Source organism: Eriocheir sinensis, unplaced genomic scaffold (genome assembly GCF_024679095.1).
Source record: "Eriocheir sinensis breed Jianghai 21 unplaced genomic scaffold, ASM2467909v1 Scaffold735, whole genome shotgun sequence".
In the NCBI taxonomy this organism is placed as follows: domain Eukaryota; kingdom Metazoa; phylum Arthropoda; class Malacostraca; order Decapoda; family Varunidae; genus Eriocheir; species Eriocheir sinensis.
This window is the reverse complement of record NW_026112093.1, coordinates 175,261-185,000: the sequence shown is the minus strand read 5'-3', so window position 1 is coordinate 185,000 and position 9,740 is coordinate 175,261. Positions and strand designations below refer to the sequence as shown.

Sequence of the window (9,740 nt, the reverse complement as noted above, 5' to 3'; positions counted from 1 at the left end):
GCTAAACTATAACGGAGCTAGGAATAACAATGAGCACAGTGAATAACAGTGAGAAAAAACATTACTGGCTCCACGACCTGATGTGTGATAGATATAGAGCCGGCGCGAAGGCAGGCAGTGACGGGAGGCGGAACCCTCGTGGGTTCCCTATGGGTAGATATATAAAGCCACGCATAAGCTGTTCACGTGGTCGTGTTTCTAGGGGCATCGTCATGACGTATCCGTGACGTTCGTGATGTATAATGACGCTATGATGACGAATTGTGTAGTAGTCGCTGGCCCCAATATAAGGAGCCCAGCAGCACTGAAGACTCACTCAGAAGCAGTTCATAACCTGAACAAGAGACAAATTTTGGGGCGATGGCTGTTCTTGAGCTTGTGGTACTGGTGAGAAAAATTACGAGATTCTCATGGGAAAGCCGGTATTATTGACTTTGTACAATTTGTAACATCGTTCCTGGAGTAGTCAGTGAATTGTAAGCAGAGTGTATTAAGTGTTTAAGTATTTCAGTGTTTAAATGTTTAAAGTGTTTGAGCTTGTGGCAAGAGAGCCAAAGCGAGCCGCTACCAAGCGTTCCTGACTTATGTACAAATATGCTACCGTCACTACCTCATTACGAGACTCTTGAGATCAATTTTATGTAATTCTTGCGTGGAAGAGGAATGACGATAATTGGTAAATACTGATGTGCCAAGAGTATAGGTAATATTTTCCTTAATATTAAATAAACTTATACAACTTACCGGTCCGTGTTATCTCCGAACCACATTTTTTTTTTTAACACGTTACCATTATTTGAGTTAGGGTATACAAAACTGGTGGCAGCGGTGGGATGTACATGGACGATAACTAAGTGCTTAATTATTATTGCATGCGACGGAAGTGATTGCAACGCGAGTGACTCAAGTTGGAGTTGGAATAACTTTTATTCACATTTTGACGGACTTAATTTAGACTGCAGGCAACCCCAACTGAGAACCCTCCGAACACCGTGAAGCCAGACATATCTGCGACTGGTAATGGAACCGTGGTCGACAAGACGGACCTAGCCTCGATTATTTCCCTAAATTCAATTAAGGAATAATTAGGTAAAGGTAGCCGGCCTCAAATATTTTGCTGGGAGCGGACCAAGGGACCTCGAAAACCCAAGCTTGACTTGCACCACTAGCCGTAAAGCAGTGGGTAAAAGACATTGACGCACGGACAATTGACAACTGGACCGACCAGGGACGAATCCAGTTAGCTAAGCAATACGCTATAGGTCCAGCTTTTAGTCTTATTTGCACCACAGTCGAACCCGTAGGCTATGACTAGAATTCCGTGAGACAACAGCTTCTAGATATTTTCCCTGAAGACAAGACATACTATAAGAGAAAAGCAGAGGTGGCCAAGGCCACCCGTAATGCTGGCAAAACCTTGTCTGCGTTTTGGGTGCGAATAAATAAGAACATAAGAACATAAGAACGTAAAGAGTCTGCAATAGGCCGGTTGGCCTATACAGTGCAGCTCCTGTTATCCTAACCCCACCTTACCTCACTATCCATGAATTTATCCAACCTCTTATTGAATGTATCAATGGTATTGGCACCCACAACATGACTGTTAATCCTGTTCCATTCATCCACCACTCTATTTATTAACCAATTCTTGCCTATGTCTTTGCTGAATCTGAATTTGTCTAACTTGAGACCATTGCTACATGTCCAACAACCCGTAATGCTGGTGAGACCTTGTCTGCGTTTTGGGTGCGACTACATGAAGCCGAAACCAGTCTACAGAAGGAAAGACCGAAAATCAGGATCTCTTTGCTGGAAGACAAAGTTACTGCCTTCCTGAGTGCAAAGAAATTCTGATTTCCGGAAGATATGAGTAAAATGTTGAACGATTATTTCCTCTCAGTTTCACGCAGGAAAATCTGACAACCATTCCGGAGAGAGTTCAGGTATATGAGGGAGAAGATAACGACAAGTTGAGAGATGTGACCATCACTAGGCAGGTAGTCCAGGATGAGATTGGTAGGTTAAAGAAAAACAGATATCCAGGCCCAGACGAAATTTTCCCGCGTATCCTGAAAGAATGCAAGGAGGTTCTCAGTGGCCCACTTACCGATGTCTTTAGGATGTCGGTAAATTCTGGGTACGTGCCCAGCCACTGGAAAATAGCTAATGTGACACCAATTTTCAAAAAGGGAAACAAGCCAGCCACCTCAAATTATCGCCCAATTAGCTTAACATCAGTTGTAAGCAAGATGTTGGGGTCAATTATAGCCATGAGCATTCGGGACCATCTAGAGAAGCATAGTTTAATTCATGACTCACAGCATGGGTTCACGAAAGGTAGGTCTTGCCTTAGTAATCTGTTGTCTTTCTACACTAAAGTAATCGAGGCGGTTGACAGATATGAAAGCTATGACATACTATATCTTGAAAGAGTTCAAGTCGTAGGCAGGAGGAAATACAGAGGAAGGAAGATTGTTCCCGAGTTTACCAGCGTGAGGGATGAAAAAGTGAAGATGCTGGTTAACACTTGCATAAGGGGTTTGGACAGTATAGAGATGAGCATAAGTAGAATAGTCGTGTGCAGCGGGGCCGCGGGAGGGGGGGAGGCATGCAGTTAGCAAGTTCAGAAGAGCAGTCAGCGTGGACATATCGATAGAAGATAGAAAAAGAGGCAACATCGCGACGGAATTTAAGAGGTAGGAGACTATCAGTAGGAGGAGGAGAGCTGATGAGACGAAGAGCCTTAGACTCCACTCTGTCCAGAAGAGCTGTGTGAGTGGAGTCCCCCCACACGTGAGATGCATACTCCATACGAGGGCGGACAAGACCCCTGTATATGGATAGCAACTGCGCGGGGAAGAAGAACTGGCGGAGACGATACAGAAAGCCCAACCTCGAGGAAGCTGATTTAGCGAGAGAGGAGATGTGAAGTTTCCAATTGAGATTTTGAGTAAAGGATAGACCGAGGATGTTTAGTGTTGAAGATGGTGATAGCTGAGTGTTGTCGAAGAATAGGGGATAGGTGTTTGGAAGATTGTGTCGAATTGATAGGTGGAGAAATTGAGTTTTTGAGGCACTGAAGGACACAAGATTCCTTCTGCCCCAATCGGAAATGATAGCAAGGTCTGAGGTTAAGCGTTCTGCAGCCTCCAGTCTGGAGTCGTGTACTTCCTGTTGAGAGGGTCTTCTATTGAAAGAAATTGAATAATGCAGGATGGAGTCGTCGGCGTATGAGTGGATAGGACAGTTTGTTATGGAAAGAAGATCATTGATGAATAACAGGAAGAGAGTGGGTGATAGGACAGAGCCCTGTGGAACACCACTGTTGATAGGTTTAGGGGAAGAACAGTGACCGTCTACCACCGCGGAGTTAGAACGGCCGGAAAGGAAACTGGAGATAAGGGAACAGAGAGAGGGATAGAATCAGAAAGAGGGCATTTTAGAAAGCAAAGACTTGTGCCAGACTCTATCGAAGGCTTTCGATATGTCTAGCGCAACTGAGAAAGTTTCACCGAAAGGGCTAAGAGAGGATGACCAAGAGTCAGTTAAGAGAGCAAGAAGATCGCCAGTAGAACGCCCCTTGCGGAACTCATACTGGCGATCAGATAGAAGGTTAGAAGTGTAAAGGTGGTTTTGAATCTTCCGGTTAAGGATTGATTCAAAAGCTTTAGATTGACAGGAAAGTAAAGCTATAGGGCGGTAGTTTGAGGGATTGGGACAGTCACCCTTCTTAGGCACAGGCTGTACAAAGGCATACTTCCAGCAGGAAGGAAAGGTAGATGTTGATAGGCAGAGACGAAAGACTTTGACCAGGCAGGGTGTCAGCACGGAAGCACAGTTTTTAAGAACAATAGGAGGCACTCCATCAGGTCCATAAGCCTTCTGAGAGTTGAGGCCAGAGAGGGTATAGAAAACATCATTTGGAAGAATCTTAATAACAGGCATAAAGGAGTCAGAGGGGGGATGAGTAGAAGGAATATGACCAGAATCGTCCAAGGTGGAGTTCTTACAGAAAGTTTGAGCGAAGAGTTCAGCCTTAGAGACAGATGAGACGGCAGTGCTGCCGTCAGGGTTAAGGAGAGGAGGGAAAGAGGAAGAAGTGAAACTGGAGGAGATATTTTTGGCTAGATGCCAGAAGTCACGGGAAGAATTAGAAGAAGCAAGGTGTTGACATTTTCTATTGATAAAAGAAGTTTTGGTAAGTCGGAGAATAGATTTGGCACGATTCCGGGCTGAAATGTAAAGGTCATAGTTAGCGGGAGTTCGAAGGCTCTGGAACCTTTTGCGAACTGCCTCTCTATCTTTAATAGCACGAGAACAAGCATGATTAAACCAAGGCTTTTTAGCATGAGGAGTAGAGAAAGAACGTGGAATGTATGCCTCCATTCCAGAGACAATCACCTCTGAGATGCGCTGGGCACACACAGAGGTGTCTCTCTCTTGGAAGCAGTAATCATTCCACGGGAAATCGGAGAAGTACATCCTCAGGTCGTCCCACCGAGCTGAAGCAAAATGCCAGAAGCATCGCCTCTTCGGTGGGTCCAGAGGATGTACAGGAGCGATAGGACAAGGAAACAGAAATAAGGTTATGATCGGAGGAGCCCAACGGAGAGAACAGTTTGACAGAGTAAGCAGAAGGATTAGAGGTAAGGAAGAGGTCTCGAATGTTGGGCCTGTCTCCAAGACGGTCGGGAATACGTGTAGGGTGCTGAACCAACTGCTCTAGGTCGTTGAGGAGAGCAAAGTTGTAGGCTTGTTCACCAGGCTGGTCAGTGAAAGAAGATGAAAGCCAAAGCTGGTGGTGAACATTGAAATCTCCCAAGATGGAGATTTCAGCGAAGGGAGAGTGAGTCAAGATGTGCTCCACTTTAGAATTCAAATAGTCAAAGAGTTTTACATAGTTAGTAGAGTTAGGTGAGAGATAAACAGCACAGATGTATTTAGTAATAGAATGACAATGATGTCTTAGCCAGATGGTGGAAAATTCAGAAGAGTCAAGGTCGTGGGCACGAGAGCAAGTGATGGCGTTGCGCACGTAGGCGCAACATCCAGCTTTGGATAGAGATAGTAGGAGGGAACAGAGTAGAGGGTGCTGTCAGTAGCCTCAGAAACCTGTGTTTCGGTGAGGAAGAGAAGATGAGGTTTAGAGGAGGAGAGATGATGTTCCACAGAATGAAAATTAGAACGAAGACCACGAATGTTGCAGAAATTGATAAGGAGGAGGTTCGAGGAGTTATCAGGACACCTCTCAAGTCGGCAGCCAGAAGGGGAGTCCTCCCTGAGGGAATTTATGGTCCCCCCCCAGGCGGGGACTCCGAGGCAGTGTTGTTTTTCGCCATTTTGAATTTTGAATTTTGGGAAAAGGTGTGTGTGTTGTGTGAATGTAGTGTGGTGTAGAAAGAGAGAGGAACTGTCTTTAGAGAGCATGCTGAACTGTTCTCTGGTGTTGATGAGAGAAAAGGGAAACGGTTAGTGAGGACATGGGAAGGGTCTTTGGAGGGCTTCAGCACCCTCCTCGCTTACCCATATATCCTCACCGGGAGTTGCTCACGCCCGTTCGGTAGGTGTCTTCCTACCTCCTCCGCATAACTCTAGGTAGTCTTTTCCTATAGCACCGATGGGGCTCGAGCACTTTTCTAACGGCTCCCTGATTGACGAGATGGTAGCGAGGGGCAGAGAAGTGATAGCGCCGGGCACATGTAGACTCCTGGCTGAGTGCGTGCAGAGAGAGGTGGAAACACGGGCCGCGCAGGGATGCCAACCCTATCACTCGCTATGTACGCAATTATACCTATATATTTATATTCAATCAACCGTTTTATTTGGTATAATCACCAAAGTATATTACTACTATATAGTATAATCACACCAATGTATGTAAAATGCTTCAATTATTAAGATTTTCATGTAGAGGTGTTTGCAGAGGCTACCAACCCATCTCGCAAGAAGCTCTAGCGAAGGAAGTGGTCCAAATCATATCATAGTATCCAGCAGAAAGGGGACACTGTTTAAGGGAAGAGGAAGAGGAAGGTTTTGAGGGAGATGTATGGTATGACCGTTAGGAGTTTTAGTGAGCACTGATCTCCGTCCTATGGCCCAATGCATTCAGGCTAAGAATCGTGCAAACAGAGTACTGGTTTTCATCTCAAGGAGCGTAAGCAATAGGAGCGCTGAGGTCATCCTCAAACTTTACTTAGCTCTAGTTAGACCTCACCTTGATTACGCAGTCCACTTCTGGTCACCCTACTATAGAATGGATATCAAGATGTTAGAATCTGTACAGAGAAGGATGGCAAAAATTATTCAGGGTGTGAGAAACTTGCCCTATGAGGATAGACTTAAGCATTACATTATAAGCTACACTCTCTAGAAAGGCGAAGGTTGCGAGGATACCTTATCGAGGACTATAAATGGATGAAAGGCTTTAATAAAGGGGATGTCAATAGGGTTTGGTAGTAAAAGAGCCAGGTAGGACACGTAGCAATGGTCTCAAGTTAGACAAATTCAGATTCAGCAAAGACATAGGCAAGAACTGGTTAATAAATAGAGAGGTGGATGAATGGAACAGGCATAACAGTCATGTTGTGGGTGCCAATACCATTGATACATTCAAAAAGGTTGGATAAATTCATGGATAGTGAGGTAAGGTGGGGTTATGATAACAGGAGCTGCCGTGTAAAGGCCAACCGGCCTCTTGCAGACTCTTTACGTTCTTATGTTCTTATGTTCTTATTTAGTCGCACTCAAAACGCAGACAAGGTCTTGCCAGCATTACAGGTGGCCTTGGCCACCTCTGCTTTTCTCTTATAGTATGTCTTGTCGTCAGTGAAAATATCTAGAAGCTGTTGTCTCACGGAATTCTAGTCATAGCCTACGGCTTCGACTGTGGTGCAAATAAGACTAAAAGCTGGACTTATAGCGTATTGCTTAGCTAACTGGATTCGTCCCTGGTCGGTCCAGTTGTCAATTGTCCGTGCGTCAATGTCTTTTACCCACTGCTTTACGGCTAGTGGTGCAAGTCAAGCTTGGGTTTTCGAGGTCCCTTGGTCTGCTCTCAGCAAAATATTTGAGGCCGGCTACCTTTCCCTAATTATTCCTTAATTGAATTTAGGGAAATAATCGAGGCTAGGTCCATCTTGTCGACCACGGTTCCATTACCAGTAGCAGATATGTCTGGCTTCACGGTGTTCGGAGGGTTCTCAGTTGGGGTTGCCTGGTTGTCCAGCATTTTGACTAAGTCTAAATTAAGTCCGTCAAAATGTGAATAAAAGTTATTCCAGCTCCAACTTGAGTCACTCGCGTCGCAATCACTTTCGTCGCATGCAATAATAATTAAGCACTTAGTTATCGTCCATGTACATCCCACCGCTGCCACCAGTTCTGTACGCCCTACTAACTCAAATAATGGTAACGTGTTAAAAAAAAAATGTGGTTCGGAGATGACACGGACCGGTAAGTTGTATAAGTTTATTTAATATTAAGGAAAAATATTACCTATACTCTTGGCACATCAGTATTTACCAATTATCGTCATTCCTCTTCCACGCAAGAATTACATAAAATTGAACTCAAGAGTCTCGTAATGAGGTAGTGACGGTAGCATATTTGTACATAAGTCAGGAACGCTTGGTAGCGGCTCGCTTTGGCTCTCTTGCCACAAGCTCAAACACTTTAAACATTTAAACACTGGAATACTTAAACACTTAATACACTCTGCTTACAATTCACTGACTACTCCAGGAACGATGTTACAAATTGTACAAAGTCAATAATACCGGCTTTCCCATGAGAATCTCGTAATTTTTCTCACCAGTACCACAAGCTCAAGAACAGCCATCGCCCCTAAATTTGTCTCTTGTTCAGGTTATGAACTGCTTCTGAGTGAGTCTTCAGTGCTGCTGGGCTCCTTATATTGGGGCCAGCGACTACTACACAATTCGTCATCATAGCGTCATTATACGTCACGAACGTCACGGAAACGTCATGACGATGCCCCTAGAAACACAGCCACGTGAACAGCTTATGCGTGGCTTGCCTTATATCTACCCATAAGGAACCCACGAGGGTTCCGCCTCCCGTCACTTCCTGCCTACGCGCCGGCTCCATATCTATTACACATCCGGTCGTGGAGCCAGTAATGTTTTCTCTCACTGTTATTCACTGTGTTCATTGTTATTCCTAACTCCGTTATAGTTTACCGTTCGACTTCGCTCTCTTCACCATCGGGTTCAGTATTATTTGCGAGTTCAGTGAACCCTTGGATCCGCCAGCGCCTGTGGATGTTGCATGAGTTGCTGTTAGCGACTGGGAATTTTCTACCTCGTTGTAGGTTTCTCTCTCCTCGTCGTGACGGACCGGAACCCGACAAAATCAACAACGATAGGAAAAAATCTAGACAAGAACTCATAAAATTGCATGAAGCGCATGAGTGACAGTGAAAATGTGTGTGTGTGTGTGTGTGTGTGTGTGTGTGTGTGTGTGTGTGTGTGTGTGTGTGTGTGTGTGTGTGTGTTAATATATATCATGGGAATGACAGGTAGCAAAACAAACATAGGAGGAGGAAATCTGAAAAAAAAAGTAATGAATGGTGATGACACGAAAGAAAATCTAAATGGTAATATTCCAAGTAAACAAAATGTCAAAATATAATTAAAAAGAAACAAAGATATAAAAAAAATATACAAAAAGAAGCATGTCACTTTAAAATAAATACAAGAGGCTCCAAAACAATAACAGACACATAAACAACACTAAATATTCATAAAAGCAAAACTTGAGAACGTGGAATAATAAAAAGAAATGCAAGATGCGCAGCCAAGGAAAAGGGTGCCGGACTGACGAGACAAGGAGCCGATCGAAGGGAAAACTGACGAGAGAGAGAGAGAGAGAGAGAAAAAAAAAACTATAACATTTTGGGGCTTCAGCAAATCATATCAATCTGTTCCAATTTTACCTGCACGAATTAAGCCACGAAATAAACAGGTGTGTCCAGTGAACCATTGCCCCCCGCTTAATGAGGAAGTGATTGTTGGCCGGAAGAGTAATTGAATCGAGCCATCAAGTCAATTATCCCAACCTGTTAACAATATTGAGGCAGAGGCGGGGCTCGTGTTCGTGTGTCTTTAAAGGGAGGTATTCTCAGACGCTTCCACCTCCCACATAGTCTATTTCCAAAGGCTGAAAAGGAGAGGAATCGGGCTTTCATGAGTTTTTTTTCACATTGATGGTACAGAAGAAGGGTCACACTACCGCCAGGGTCATTAAACTACCCCTAGAGATACCCAAAACGCTACGAAAGCCTTGTGAAATATGTGTACTTGGGCGGCGAAAGGTTTGAGAATAAAGGCCTTTGTTTCACCTGTTTACCGTTCATTTGACTGCAAGACTGATTGACTCCCTTCTTGTTTACTTATCTGCTCATTTATCTAACAGGGTCATTTGTTTCACTACACAGATTGCTTAGATTCCTATTTGACAGTTTCCTCTTCCAATGTTCCTAGTTTAATTACTTTCGCAATATAGTAATTGACTCCACTGAGCACACTGCTTCGTCCATGCAAAACTGAATTCACCCTTTGATTGTTTAAACGCAGTTCGAGATACCTGCTTGATCTTACCAAATCATCACCAAACTCTTTGCCTTCCTGAATAATTAACCCAGCTTTAGAATTTACCTTTGCGATACCTGCAAATTCACGTTCTTGGTGCTTGCTCAGTATCTACCTAAAAACAGTTGTGTT

The 9,740-nt window shown here is 44.1% G+C and overlaps 1 protein-coding gene across 1 annotated transcript in view; it reads right to left on the bottom strand.

The window, feature by feature from the left end:
• LOC126994168 (phosrestin-2-like) overlaps positions 1 to 9,740 on the bottom strand; it is a 92,420-nt gene that overhangs the window by 23,535 nt on the left and 59,145 nt on the right. The gene's annotated exons all lie outside the window — the stretch shown is intronic.